Source organism: Dreissena polymorpha, chromosome 10 (genome assembly GCF_020536995.1).
Source record: "Dreissena polymorpha isolate Duluth1 chromosome 10, UMN_Dpol_1.0, whole genome shotgun sequence".
Lineage (NCBI taxonomy): Eukaryota > Metazoa > Mollusca > Bivalvia > Myida > Dreissenidae > Dreissena > Dreissena polymorpha.
Window position 1 is genome coordinate 54161882 of NC_068364.1, and position 16080 is coordinate 54177961.

The window sequence follows — 16080 nt, forward strand, 5'->3', positions numbered from 1 at the left end:
ATAATACAAGTTAACTTACGATGATATGTCGCATATGGAGATTGTTTGACAAGCGCAAAATAATGGGAGTTCAAACTTGAAAAAACAGCATAGCGTTATGTATCGTTGATATTTCGTTGTTAACGTAATAGGTAACGGTGAACTTGTAATAATATGAGGATTAATCGTAAACTACAACCGATAAGCAAACCCCTTTACATAGTTGATTATAAAATTTGTTGTTACAGTAGCATCAATCTATTAATCATTTTAACAATTTATGTGTTTGCAATTAACCGCATTCGTCTTTATTTTTTCGTATTATAGTTTTAATAACATATATAAAACTCGCATTATGATTGTATCATGTGTTTTTCAATCGATGGTAAAAACGTAACGAACTCGTCCGTTTTTGGTATAGGAGACCTTTCGCCCCTAAAGCGAGAATAGTACCTCAAGACCAACGAGCCAACACAGGCAAGACAGCTTGTTAACCTAAGTAAGCTATATTATCGCCCTATACATTTTACCTGTCACGTATACACTTTCTTGCGAATGAAGTATTTAGGTAAGTCGCCATCAGTGGATAAAATGAATCTACATTTGTATAAATAAATATGAAGCAATGACATGCATTTTTGTTTTGCAATCAGAAAATATTTCATCATTTTCTTATTCTTTGTTAAGTAAGTATGCTATAGATGTGGTGATTAAGCTATAAAAACATAAAAAAGTGAAAATGGGAATGCGCACGTCCCGCAGGACTAGGGGTATGATTCTCGCTTCACCTCTTATCGATATGCATACATTCACAAATATTGAGACATATTTGGGTCTTTAGTTCATGGCGATGATAGTTTTTAATTAGCACTTTGAAGAAATGTTTAATAATAGAACTAAAATATATTATATTGATGTCAAACATTTGTTAATCTGCGTTTTGTGAACATTTCCGCTACACTAACAAACAGTGTTACGGGCAAATAAAAATATCATGCTGTAATCAGTTTATTAGCTTAAATGAAACGTGCTATCTTGAATTCATGACTTAGTTAAAGGTGCCTTTTCACAGATTTTGGCATTTTTTAACTTATTCATTAAATGCTTTATATCGATAAATGTAAACATTGGATCGTAAAAGCTCCAGTAAAAAATCAAGAATAAAATTAAAAAAAGGAAAAGAACATTGCCCGGACCAGGTTTCGAACCAGTGACCCCTGGAGTCCTGCCAGAGTCCTGAAGTAAAAACGCTTTAGCCTACTGAGCTATTCCGCCGAGTACAATTACTTGATGTATTTTATACCTTATATAAGCAATCTTCGTAGTTTCATAAAAATTTAACGACAAAAACAGAACTCTCCAAATTATTCAATCGTTTCGCGTTGCAACGCTTTATAATTTTTAGGTTTTAAAATCGTCAAAAGATGCATATAATGGCTATATTAGACCATGGTAAATGTTCAGTATTACTGTTTCCTCACAAATATCATAACTAAAACGAAAATTTGCGAATCTGAAACAACTTTTTTCAATTTTGTCAATTTACCAAAGCGTGAAAAGATCCCTTTAAAGACACCACACGATAAAGACAACTGGCCTTATACATTATATTATATGAATTTCAAACGAGCGTTTAAATGTAACGGGCTTGTTAACCATTGCAACACGGGACCTCTCGCACCCAATTCAATAATCAATCCCCCACAGACCTACGAACCACAAAGGCAAGACAGCTGTTCACATAAGTATTCTATACAATCGCTCTCTTCACTGAACCTGCCACGTATACTGTTTATTGCGAATGAATAGTGTTTATTTAGACGATTTAAGTGGATAAAATGAATCTATAAAATATGACGATACAATTTATGCTTGTTGTGCAGTCAAAGTACATTTCATAATACACTTATTCATTGAAGGTAGGTTATGTCATACGGACTGTGATTAAACTGTATTAACATTTTATAAAACATCAAACGGAAATCTGATATAACAACGACCCGTTGGTCTAGGGGTATGATTCTCGCTTCGGTTGCGAGAGGTCCCGGGTTCAAATCCCGGACGGGCCCATTTATATTTTAAATATAATATATAATATACGTGTAATGTATAGTGCGAGTTGTCTATATCTTATAATCGTTATGCAAAAAAAAATAATCAAACTCCAACGCTTTAAAATAATTATTATAAACGATTGCACAACAATTTCTCGCAATCTTACTATTTGATTTTTTGATCATATTGCGATCAAATAACGACAATCAAGAGTTGCTCGTTTATCTAGGGGTATGATTCTCGCTATGGGTGCGAGATGTCCCGAGTTGTTTATCAGTATCAAACTAATTTAAATGTCTGGATGCTTATTCAATTGAGCATTTGGATAATATCGCCAATATTGAAAAGTATTGTATGATTATTCCACCGATGTTTCATGTAAATAAATTTTGAGAAATAACGAATTTGAAAACGCTGGGATCGTTATGTATTTGAATGAGAAACATACATCTCGAAAATGAGACCATTACGAATCTCGCACATTTTCAGAAGTAAAGAAACATTTAGATGGAAGATTTATGAAGAATGTTATATCTGTCATTATTTCTTCATTATTTATAACAATCACCAACAGAATCTGTAATCATATATCAAAACGTTCATTGGCCGGGAATCGAACCCGGGTCGCCCGCGTGGCGCTGAGCATTCTACCACTGAACCACCGATGCGCTTCTTATAAAGCCACCTTTAAAGTTTGCTAGCGAATACGGCGAAAACCGATTAACCTTTTACATTTTAAAACCTCTGTTCTTTAAACAAGTGGGGTATGATATGTCGGTTGAATATATCAGCGAATCTAGTATTGGGTTGAAATGCATATTAATTGTTTCGGCACATTTATGCTATATTTTCCTAATATTCGGCGCATATCGTGGGAAAATCTGTGTCATTTAAAACGTTCTATTCTCTACTATATGTGTATCCAATTTTACAACTTCCAATACCTCTGAAATCACTTTATATTTCATGAAGCGAATATCCTGAAAAAATGTGTGTATGCAAACATACTGTAATTCTTGTTTCATTAACATCAGATGAAAATAGCGTCTAAAAGTATCAAATTAAGTCTGAAGTTCTGATCAATCTGACAATAATACCGTATTAAATAATTTAACAACGTTGTTCTGTAAGAATAGCTACGTGGGGTATCGCAAGTTACAGGAAACGTTCCGTTTCAGATACACCTCTGAGTCTTTTGTGCGGGAAGTAAAACTAAGAATACTTCGCCTTGGTTCTGCGTCTAATTTGAAGGAGGACTTGATAGGTTAGGTTGAATCGCGGAATCGAACCCGCAACATTTCGCTGCAATCGTGTGACCATTAACCAATAAATTGTTGACACTTTTACATATATTCATTAAATAGGGTAAACACGTTTGATGCATGTTTACGTACATATATGCTTACATTATAAAAGGAAACGAAACAGATCTGGGCTCGTCCGGGATTTGGACCCGGAACCTCTCGCACCCTAAGCGAGAATCATACCCCTAGACCAACGAGCCATACGGATATATTCGTGTCTTTTATAGTGAAGTAAGTATTAAATCAACATTAATAAACCAATTACAATGCTTTAAATTAATTATTACTAATAGTCATGAGTAAATTTATTATTCTCTATTCTCAAAATACTATTAAAATCTCATCAACTTTATAACCCATATCATCATCATTATCATTATCATACAAATAATAAACCAAAGACAAAATAGGAGTGAGTGCTTGTATTTGACAGGACTTTCAACATATAATTGCAAAAAACAATTCTTCTGACGCCCGTATGTGTTGTATGTGCAATGGATATAGACCGCAACGGCACCGCTCAGTTGATGAGTCTCGAGACGACTGGAAACGGTGTAACATCTTTGTTCAGATGTATAAAGAACTGAAACGATACTATTTAAATGCTGTAGGGCATGTAATTATGAATACTTCACATGCACATGCGTGTCATGTGAAAAAGTGCAAATTTATTCATAACAATTAGACGTCAAGTACATATCTCAAATAAAGAGTTACTGTTTGAATAAACCGATCACCGCCGATGCCCAAAGTGCACACAGGACGCCCCCAATGCCCATCAATCACGCTAACTTGCTTAAATATTATACATTAACAAATGTGACATTAATTTGTTCAAAGAAGCTGCTAATATCTGCAAGATTCATCCACCACCACCAATCAAGAGAAGTGTACATGACTTCACGTACACCCCATACAATAATCAGTAGTAATAAACGATTCAGGTAAAACCGCGAGCGGGATACGCAACCCTACTGCCATTTTTGTTTTCTTATTTTTTTCTTTTAATGGCAGGGGGACGTATGAGGACCCATGGCTCGAGACCGGTGTCTAGGTGCCTTCATCACCTCCCGAAACCTCTAATTTTAGAGAAATCTACAAATAAGCAGCTATTATTATACTGTAAACATTAAGTATTCTTTAATAAAAAATGTAATTAAAACATTATGATTTCATTGCGCAAATTAACATAACAAACAAACATCAAAAGCATCCCGCACACACCCCGGACATCAACAAGAACAAACAAATCACTCAAACCATAAAATCTAAAAAGCACCTAAAAAGAATGTTGATAAATCATAAGTATTCCGAGAAATATATAAATGCATATGACGAATTCAACAACTATATTAAACCGGCTTCAACATCTAACCAGTCCCACCAAAATGAAATATTAAGTAATCGTACAATAAGAATGTCTTTAAAATTAAACGTTTATTACGAAAGACAACAAAAAATAATAACACTGACATTTAAACATACCAATATTTCAAGAAATTTGCTGGAGGTACTATCTCCAGGAAGTGAGAGTCTCGAAAAACACGACACCCATAACTTAAAAAACCTCATTCAAACACAATATTAAGTAAAAGATGAGTCAAATTAATCAAGAAAACTAAGCTGCTTCAGACTTAAATGAAAGTACACCCATCGTCTTTCCCAGTAAAGGAATCGGTTCGTGTTAAGATCCCATCTCACATGGACCAAAAACCGAACTGAAAATATACTAAATATAGACTTTATAATTGCAAAATTATAATCATAAAAGCAATGTAACCAATTATCTAACCATACATGTGTTCATTAAGGGCGGGCGGGCGGGGTTATCACCCTTTCGTTTTCGTTTTCTTGTTCCATAACGTTTGCCTGTCAAATACACCCTCGAATGGCGATTCAATAGATGTGCAAATCATATATACCCCAAAACGAAAAACTCGTGCGCTTTCGCGCTAAAACATGCACACAAAACCCGTGCATTATTCGCGCTAAACCATTACCGTATTTATCAAACCGAGAATAATTTCATTTATAGACGATTGCACAACAATTTGTCGCAATCTTACTATTTGAACGTTCTTATCATACTGCGATCAAATTACGATGGGTGCGAGAGGTCCCTGGTTCAAATACCGGACTAGCCCTAATATTTTGCAGTTGTTTATCAGTTCCAAACAAATGTAAATATCTGGATGTTTGTTTAATTGAGCATAAGAATTATACCGTCAATATTGAAAAGTAGTGTTTGAATATTCCCACCGATGTTTCATGTAAATAAATTATGAGAAATAATGAAGTTTAAAACGCTGGGCTCGTTTCATATTTGAGTAACATACATCTCGAAAGTGGGACATTACGATTCTAGCACATTTTCATTAGTAAAGAAACATGTTGATGAAATATTTATGAAGAATTTTATATTCGTTATTTCTTGTCTATTCTGTACAGCAATCAAATACAGTGTCTATAATCATATATAAAAACGTGCATCGGACGGGAATCCAACCCAGGCCGCCCGCGTGGCATGCGACGTTCTGACACTGAACATCCGATGCGCTTATTATATAAGGCCACATTCAACATTTGCTATCGAACTCGAAACCGATTAACCATTTACATTTTAAAGCCTCTGTTCTTGAAACAAGAGGAGTATGATATGTCGGTTGAATTTATTAAAAAAATCAAAAATTTGCTTGAATGCACATAAATAGTTTCGGAACAGTTATGTCATATTTTCCTTATATTCGGGGCATATCTAGTAAACATATTTTTTATTTAATGGTTTGCACTTCTACATATATTCCTTAATTACGGTAAACGCGCTTGATATATGTTATCGTACAAATATGCTTACATTAAAAAGGAAACGAAAACGGTGCTGGGCTCGACCGGAATTTGAACCCAGGACCTCTCGCACCCGAAGCGAGAATCATACTCATAGACCAACGAGCCTTGTCGACGATATGACTGCATATTGACTTAAAAATATATCTTAATCTTTCAAGGGATAAGTTGGTAATTATTCTGCTTAAGTAAAATCATCTTTAATCAAAAAGTCGGGCTCGTCCGGGATTTGAACCCGGGACCCTCTCGCACCCTAAGCGAGAATCATACCCCTAGACCTACGAGCCATACGTTTCGGTACGTGTCTTTTATAGTGAACTTAGTATTAAATCACCGTTTATAAAATCACTACAAACGCGTTTAAATTAATTACAAGATAAGTATTGATGCAAAGCATCAAAGGGCGCCGGGAATTACAGTGTAAAAGGCACTTATTAAAGTTACATGGAACGATTTTTTTAATTGTAAATATTAATATATTGGCCGATTATTTTAAACAAAATAGAAAAATATACTGGTATAACCATTATCTATGTTTTTGTATTACAACTCCCAAATAACCATTATCAATGATGTTGTGTTATAACTCCCAAATAACCATTATCTATTTGTGTTGTAAGCCTCAAATATTTCATAGTTCATTTTATTTACATTGGTTTCCTTTTCAGCTCACCTGATTGCTCAGGTGAGCTTTTGTGACCGGTATTTGTCCGTCGTTTGTCCGTCCGTCCACATTTGTTCGTAAACACTCTAGAGGCCACATTTATTGTCCGATCTTCGTGAAACTTGGTCAGAAACTTCGTCCCAATGAAATCTCGGTCGAGTTCGAAACTAGGTCGTGCCGGGTCAAAAACTAGGTCACTATGTCAAAAAAAGAAAAAAAAATGTAAACACTGTAGAAGTCACATTCATGCCCAATCTTCATGTAACTTTGTCAAAATGTTTGTCTTAATGATATGTTGGTTGAGTTCAAAAGTGGTTCTGGTCCGTTGAAAAAACTTGCCGCCAGTGGGCGGGGCAGTTTTTCTTATTTGGCTATAGAGAAACCTTGTAAATACTCTAGAAGTCACAATTTTTGCCCAATCATCATAAATGTTGGTCAAAACATTGGTTTTATTGATTTCTCGGACGAGTTTGAAAATGGTCCAGATCGGTGAAAAAACATGGCCGCCAGTGGGCGGTGCATTTTTCTCTATATGTATATAGTGAAAACATGTGAACACTCTAGAAGTCACATTTTTGGCCCAATTTTCATGAAATTTTGTCAGAACTTTTGTTTCCTAGATACGTGAGTTAAGTTTGAAAACGGTTCCGTTCGGTTGAAAAACATGGTTGCCAGGGGACAGGGCAGTTTTCCTTACATTTATATAGGAAAAAGGCTTGTAAACAATCATAAAGTAAGGTCATGTAACATGCAAGACAACTATTCTAAATATTGCATTTAAGTTAACAGTAGTTACTCCCGAAAGTTACAAAACCAGAAAATTTCACCGGTTCGCGTATTTTCTCAGTCCCTGTGATCTTTTATTATTCCCAGTCGCTGTGATCAGTTATTAATTAAAAGAATTAGCTTTGCATTATTGGCAATAAATGTTGTATTAAATGTAATAGGCACAAATGCAGTACTTATTTACACTAATTTACAAAAAAAAAATCACCACTATTCAAGATATTCTGACAACAAAAATATATACATTGATCCGTAAAATAACTTCTCCTCCCATAAGCGAAAAAAAACGTATTACATACTAGTCGCCGCACTTCAGTGCGACACCAATTATTAACGATTACACAACAATTATGGTCAATATTACTATTTAAACGTTTGTATAATACTGCAATCAAATAAGTAGCGGATCCGTGGTCTAGTGGTAACACACTGGCTTCACAATCCAGAGATCGCTGGTTCGATCCCCCGCTGCACCTAACCTACTAACTCGTCTTTCGCATGAGACGTTAAAACCGAGGTGCAGTGTACTAGGTGCTATACACCGGGCACTAAAAGACCCAGGGTCACCTCTGGAACGGGGTGTCTCCTGTATCTTGCACTAACCCCCGTAACTAACTAACACGTCTTTCTGGGGGCGATGGCCATATGGGAGACAATCCCGGTGCACTCGATAAAAAACAAAAACAACAACAACAACAACAGCAATCAAATAAGGATAACCAAGAGTGGCTCGTTGGTCTAGGGGTATGATTCTCGCTTTGGGTGCGAGAGGTCCCGGGTTGAAATCCCGGACGAGCCCTAATATTTTGCAATTGTCTGGATGTTCAATTCAATGGATTCAATAGAGCATTGAAATAATATATTCAATATTGAAAAGTATGGTTTTATTATTCCACCGATGTTTCATGTACATAAATAATAAGCAATAATGAATTTTAAAACGCTGGGTTCGTTCCGTATTCGAACGAGAAAAATACATCTCGAAATTGGGGCCATAACGAATCTCGCACATTTTCATTAGCAAAGAAATATTTTGATAAAATATCTATGAAGACTGTTATCTTCCTCAATTTTGTTTCATTATTTATAACAATCAAATATAATCATGTATAAAAAAGTGCATCGGCCGGGAATCGAACCCGGGCCGCCCGCGTGGCAGGCGAGCATTCTACCACTGAACCACCGATGCGATTCTGGAGTTGACGACTTCTTAACATAAGACAAGTTAACTTACGATGATATGTCGCATATGGAGATTGTTTGACAAGCGCAAAATAAATGATGGGAGTTCAAACTTGAAAAAAAGCATAGCAATATGTATAGTAAATATTTCGTTATTAACGTAATAAGTAACGGTGAAACTTGTAATAATATAAGGATTAATCGTAAACTACAACCGATAAGCAAACCCCTTTACATAGTTGATTATAAAATTTGTTGTTACAGTAGCATCAATCTTTGAATCATTTTAACAATTTATGTGTTTGCAATTAACCGCATTCATTTTTATTTTGTTCTTATTATAGTGTTAATAACATATATAAAACTCGCATTATTATTGTATAATGTGTTTTTCAATCGATGGTAAACACGTAACGAACTCGTCCGTCTTTGGTAAAGGAGACCTTTCGCCCCTAAAGCGAGAATAGTACCTCTAGACCAACGAGCCAACACAGGCAAGACAGCTTGTTAACCTAAGTAAGCTATATTATCGCCCTCTACATTTTACCTGCCACGTATACACTTTCTTGCGAATGAAGTATGCTAAATAAGTCGCCATCAGTGGATAAAATGCATCTACATTTGTATAAATATGAATCAATGACATGTATTTATGTGTTGCAATCATAAAAGATTTCAATATGTTCTTACTCTTTGTTAAGTAAGTATGCTATAGATGTGCAGATTAAACTGTAAAAACATAAAAAAAGTGAAAATGGGAATGCGCACGTCCCGCAGGACTAGGGGAATGATTCTCGCTTCACCTCATATTGATATGCATATATTCACAAATATTGAGACATATTTGTGTCTAGAGTTCATAACGATTATAGTTTTTAATTAGCATTTTTGAAGAAATGTTTAATAATTGAACTAAAATATATTATATTGATGTCAAACATTTGTTAATCTGCGTTTTGTGAACATTTCCGCTACACTAACAAACAGTGTTACGGGCAAATAAAAATAGCATGCTGTAATCAGTTTATTAGCTTAAATGAAACGTGCTATCTTGAATTCGTGACTTAGTTAAAGACACCACGCGATAAAGACAACTGGCATTATACATTACAATGTATATTATATGAATTTTAAACGAGCGTAAAAATGTGACGGGCTTGTTAACCATTGCAACCCGGGACCTCTCGCACCCAATTCAAGAATCAATCCCTCATAGACATACGCACCACAAAGGCAAGACAGCTGTTCACATAAGTATACACTCGCTCTTTACACTGTACTTGCCACGTATACAGTTTATTGCGAATGAATAGTGTTTAATAAGACGATTTAAGCGGATAAAATGAATCTATAAAATATGACGATACAATTTATGTTTGATGTGCAGTCAAAGTACATTTCATAATAAACTTATTCATCGAAGGTAGTTTATGTCATAGAGACTGTGATTAAACTATATTAACATTATATAAAACATCAAATGGATATGTGATATAACAACGGCCCGTTGGTCTAGGGGTATGATTCTCGCTTCGGGTGCGAGAGGTCCCGGGTTCAAATCCCGGACGGGCCCATTTATATTTTAAACACGTTTTCCATATAATATACATGTAATGTATAGTGCGAGTTGTCTATATCTTATAATCGTTATGCAAAAAAAAACAAAACAATCAAACTCCAACGCTTTAAAATAATTTAAATGTCTGGATGTTTATTCAATTAAGCATTTGGATAATATCGTCAATATTGAAAAGTATTGTCTGATTATTCCAACGATGTTTCATGTAAATAAACTTTGATAAATAATGTAGTTGACAAACTGGGTTCGTTATGTATTTGAAGGAGAAACATACATCTCGAAAATGAGACCATTACGAATCTCGTACATTTTCATTAGTAAAGAAAACATTTAGATGAACTATTTATGAATAATGTTATATTCGACATTTTTTCTTCATTATTAATAACAATCAAATACAGTATCTGTAATCATATATAAAACGTGCATCGGCCGGGGAATCGAACCCGGGCCGCCCGCGTGGCAGGTGAGCATTCTACCACTGAACAACCGATGAGCTTATTGTGAAGGCAACTTCCAACGTTTGCTTTTGAATTCGGCGAAACCCGATTAACCTTTTACATTTTAAAACCTCTGTTAATTAAACAAGTGGGGTATGATATGTCGGTTGAATTTATCAGCGAATCTAGAATTGAGTTTAAAATGCACATAAATTGTTTCGGCACAGTTATGCTATATTTTTCTATTATTGTGTCATTTAAAACGTTATATTCTCGACTATATGTTATCCAATTTAACAACTTCCAATACCTCTGAAATCACTTAATATTTAATGAAGCGAATATCCTGAAAAACTGAGTGTATGCAAACATACTGTAATTCTTGTTTCATTAAAATGCCCAGAAAACAGCGTCTAAAAATATCAAATTTAGTCTGAAGTACTGATTAATTTGACAATAATACCGTAATAAATCATTCAACTACGTTTTTCTGTAAGTATTGCTACCCGGGGTTATCGCAAGATACAGGAAACGTTCGGTTTCAGATACACCTCTATGTCTTTTTGTGCGGGAAGTAAAACTAAGAATACTGCGCCTTGGTTTACGTCTAATTTGAAGGACAAATTGATAGGTTAGGTTTAATCGCGGAATCGAACCCGCGACATTTCGCTGCAACCCTGTGACCATTAACCAATAAATTGTTTTACACTTCTACATATATTCCTTAATTAGGGTAAAAACACTTGATGTATGTTTACGTACATATATGCATACATTAGAAAAGGAAACGAAAACAGTGCTGGGCTCGTCAGGGATTTGAACCCGGGACCTCTCGCACCCTAAGCGAGAATCATACCCCTAGACCAACGAGCCTTGTCTATGATTACAACTGCACATTGACTAAATAATATCACTAAACTTTTCAAAGTCATCGATTGTATTTGTTCTACTTAAATTAAATTAATTAAATTTGCCCATATATAACCAAAATGTCGGGCTCGTCCGGGATTTAAACCCGGTACCTCTCGCACCCTAAGCGAGAATCATACCCTAGACCAACGAGTCATACGGATCTGTCCGTGTCTTTTATAGTGAAGTAAGTATTGATTCACTATTAATAAACCAACTACAATGCTTTAAATTAATTATTATAAACGATTGCACAACCATTTATCGCTATCTTACTATTTGAACGTTCTTATCATACTGCGATCAAATTACATTATCAAGAGTGGCTCGTTGGTCTAGGGGTATGATTCTCGCTTTGGGTGCGAGAGGTCCCGGGTTCAAATCCCGGACGAGCCCTAATATTTTGCATTTGTTTATCAGTTCCAAACTAATGTAAATGTCCCGATATGTATTTAATTGAGCATAAGAATCGTACCATCAATATTGAAAAGTATTGTTTGATTATTCCACCGATGTTTCATGTAAATAAATTATGAGAAATAATGAAGTTTAAAACGCTGGGCTCGTTCCATATTTGAGAAATATACATCTCGAAAGTGGGACATTACGATTCTCGCACATTTTCATTAGTAAAGAAACATGTTGATAAAAGACTAATCAAGAATTTTATATTTGTAATTTCTTGATCATTCTGTATAACAATCAAATGCAGTTTCTATAATCATATATAAAAACGTGCATCGGAACCCGGGTCGCCCGCGTGGCAGGCGACGTATTACCACTGAACCATCGATGCGCTTATTGTAAAGGCCACCTTCAACGTTTGCTATCGAATTCGGCAAATACTGATTAACCTTTAACATTTTAAATCTCTGTTCTTTAAACAAGTGGGGTATGATATGTCGGTTGAATTTATCAACGTATCTAGAATTGGGTTGAAATGCACATAAATTGTTACGGCACAGTTATGCCATATTTTCCTAATAATCGGGGTATATCTTGTGAACATATTTTTCATTTAATGTTTTGCACTTCTACATATATTTCTTTATAACGTTAAACACGCTTGATATTCTAAGTAGGTGACTACACTTTAAATAAAGCTAGCTTTTTATGAGGTGTATGCATAGTGTTCTGTATCATACATCTAAAGCCTACTTGCCTCATTTTCCTTCTTTCATATCAAACCGTAAACCAATTTACAAGTAGTGGAATATTGTATTACTCAGTTTACACATTTTTAAATTATATGAATAGATTAATCAATTATAGAATTGAATTTCGTAATAATAAATACTAGTTATTCAATACACGGAGATCTATTATAAACAAGGTTTTGATGAAGTCGATTATAAAAGAGACCTTACATTATAAAAATGCTTTATAAAATCACACTGTGCAACTGTAATTTGTTTTATGATCATTTATCATATTAAAAAAAATGTATAGATTAAGGATGTACACGGAGCTTTTGCAAGCTCGGTGATTTTCGACTTGCATACATTTGTGTTCTTATACTTCGTTCGCAATTTATACTAAAATCCTAAAGCATCAATGAACATGTCGTTAATAGTTGTTATTGGTTCAAATATGTTTAAAAAACATATTTTGTAATAGACAGTTTTATTGCGCACATCAAATATATTAAATGCCCATCATTAAATTCGCATTATGTTTTCAATTGCATTTAACAGCATCGCGAAAACCTCAAGGGGGATGTTTCACCAATAATAGGCAGGTCTATTTTGGAGGCCACTAGATCTTTAACGGAAACGACGTGTCACAAATGTTGCCATGGGGATTTGTGCAACTCACACTGTAGTACTGGTGTGTATTGATTGTCACACGTTTTTATTTAACATTAAGCATTTTACAATTAAGAATTAAATATTTATTTAAAGTTTGATCCGAACATAAAGTCTTATTTTTATTTCGTCACGTGTTTACAAACTTGATAAATAAAACATTTAAAGACTGATAAGTTTAAACGAATAAGTTTTCTTAAAGTAGGTGGTAAGACTATGGTAATTTGCGATGAATTTCGAAAATTATGAAAGAATAAAAAATGGCATTACACAGATGCTTATTGATATAAAATATTTAGCCATATGGACAAAATTTTGCTTGGATTGGTAGTCCCCAGCTCAGACAACCTTCACACACCGCTCTCTCCCTCTCTCTTAGATACTCTTACAGAAGTGGACTGTTGTGCATCCAGTCCATGCTGGCATGGAAGATGTGTCAACGGTTTAACGGGCTATACATGTGTCTATGGCCCAATGTACAACGGACAAAATTGCTCCGGTCAATATACATGCTCAATAATGTTTACTTCCATTCCTGTAAGATTGTCTGGGAAAAAAAGAGTTTATTGAAGATACTAGGTAAACTGAGTGTTATGTTGATTGCTTGCTGTGGCATATTTACATCGTACATGAAATATTAGGGGATAAGACGACCTTTTCAGACAAACGAAGCTTTAACCTATTTTAACATGGCTGTACTGTAACAACTGGAATAGGAAGTTTGCTACTAATTAGGCTACTAAGTGCAAATATTGTAATCAGCAACATGTAACCACAAACCTAAATTTGCATCCAACTAACAACTAATTATCTTCTGAAAACACGCCAAATACCCGTCAAATACCCACAATTATCAAGTACCCTGACGTTGAAGATGGGACATATGCCATACAGAATCTCTTTCAAAATTTGAATTTTTATACATGTATGAAGACTTTCAACTGAAATTTCGGTCCATAATAACAATTGCAACACGATTATTTCATATAGTGTTGACCGTTCGTAAGCTTACCGAAAGAAACACCGTAAATTGATTCTTTTGTAGAAGTGAACTACTGTGCATCCAACCCATGCGTTCATGGAAAATGTATCAACGGAATGACGAGCTACGGATGTGAATGTGCTCAAATGTACATCGGGCAGAATTGCTCCGGTAAATATACATGCTCAATATGGTATACTTCGATATCCTGTATAATGTCGGGATAAAACGAGTCTATTCTAGATAATATGTAAACTTAGTGCTGTTTTAATTGCATTTTAATCAGTGGCAATTACACCGTACATGAAATATGAGGGGAAAGATGAACGTTTCAAGACATTTCAAACTTTTAACTATGTTTACAAGGTTGTTATGTAACGCCTGTAATCAGTAGTTTGCAAGTTGGATATTAAGGTCGAAAAACACTTTATGTTAATTAATGTAGAACCATCACACACCTCACTTAAATAATTTTACAGAAGTGGACTACTGTGCATCAAGTCCATGCGTGCATGAACGATGTGTCAACGGCATAACGGGCGATACATGTGACTGCGGCCGTAAGTAATCTTTACTAAGAGAATATTGTGTAATCAGCAACCTGTAACTACAAACATTATTGTATTGGCAAATGCGTACGAAAATATCGATTGCATCAAACTAACAACAACTAATTATCTTCTGAAATACGTCAATTACCCGTCAAATAGGCGCAATAATCAAGTACCCCCGACGCAAAAATTGGGAAATATGCCCGGCATAATGTCTTTCAAAATGTGACTTTGTAAACATGTATGAAAACTTTCATATGAAATTTAGTCCATAATAACAATGCATCACTATGCACTCATATATCGTTGACTGTATGTAAGCTTACCGTAAGAAACTCCGTAAATTGATCTTTGCAGAAGTGTACTACTGTGCATCAAACCCATGCATTTATGGAAAATGTATCAACGGAATGACGAGCTATGAATGTGAATGTGCACCAATGTACATCGGGCAGAATTGCTCCGGTAAATATACATGCTCAATATGGTATACTTCGATTTCCTGAAAGATTTTCGGGGAAAAAAAACGAGTTTATTCAAGGTAATAGGTACACTTTGTGTTGTTTTAATCGCTTGCTTTTTAGCCAGTGGCTTAATAACACTGTACATGAAAAATGAGGGGAAAGACGAACGTTTCACGACATTTGAAACTTTAAACTACGTTAACGAGGCTTTTATGTAGCGCCTGTGATCAGTAGTTTGCAAGTTGGATATTAAGGTCGAAAAAATGAGAAGTGTAAATTAATGTAGAACCATCACATACCGCACTTACGCAAATAATTTTACATAAGTGGACTACTGTGCATCAAGTCCATGCGTGCATGGAAGATGTGTCAATGGCATTACGGGCTATACATGTGAATGCGGCCCAATGTACAACGGACAAAATTGCTCTGGTAAATATACATGCTAGCTGAGCAGTTATTTCTATAAAATAGGCTTCAAAATATCCGGTTCGAATAAAACAATCAAATATTAAAGGTACATGTATTATAATTAA

At 35.0% G+C, this 16080-nt stretch overlaps 8 non-coding genes across 8 annotated transcripts; 4 read left to right on the forward strand and 4 right to left on the reverse strand.

Moving 5' to 3' along the window:
* The first annotated feature begins 1976 nt into the window (after nucleotides 1-1976).
* Trnap-cgg (transfer RNA proline (anticodon CGG)) lies at nucleotides 1977-2049 on the forward strand. Its single transcript has one exon. It is a non-coding gene; the product is annotated as a tRNA-Pro (tRNA).
* A 1417-nt stretch (nucleotides 2050-3466) lies between these two features.
* Trnap-agg (transfer RNA proline (anticodon AGG)) lies at nucleotides 3467-3538 on the reverse strand. Its single transcript has one exon. It is a non-coding gene; the product is annotated as a tRNA-Pro (tRNA).
* Nucleotides 3539-6396: 2858 nt separating this feature from the next.
* On the reverse strand, nucleotides 6397-6469 carry Trnap-agg (transfer RNA proline (anticodon AGG)). Its single transcript has one exon. It is a non-coding gene; the product is annotated as a tRNA-Pro (tRNA).
* A 1890-nt stretch (nucleotides 6470-8359) lies between these two features.
* Trnap-ugg (transfer RNA proline (anticodon UGG)) lies at nucleotides 8360-8431 on the forward strand. The gene has a single exon. It is a non-coding gene; the product is annotated as a tRNA-Pro (tRNA).
* Nucleotides 8432-8750: 319 nt separating this feature from the next.
* Trnag-gcc (transfer RNA glycine (anticodon GCC)) lies at nucleotides 8751-8821 on the reverse strand. The gene has a single exon. It is a non-coding gene; the product is annotated as a tRNA-Gly (tRNA).
* A 1494-nt stretch (nucleotides 8822-10315) lies between these two features.
* Trnap-cgg (transfer RNA proline (anticodon CGG)) lies at nucleotides 10316-10387 on the forward strand. The gene has a single exon. It is a non-coding gene; the product is annotated as a tRNA-Pro (tRNA).
* A 1247-nt stretch (nucleotides 10388-11634) lies between these two features.
* Nucleotides 11635-11706, reverse strand: Trnap-agg (transfer RNA proline (anticodon AGG)). Its single transcript has one exon. It is a non-coding gene; the product is annotated as a tRNA-Pro (tRNA).
* A 360-nt stretch (nucleotides 11707-12066) lies between these two features.
* Trnap-ugg (transfer RNA proline (anticodon UGG)) lies at nucleotides 12067-12138 on the forward strand. The gene has a single exon. It is a non-coding gene; the product is annotated as a tRNA-Pro (tRNA).
* Nucleotides 12139-16080: the final 3942 nt, after the last annotated feature.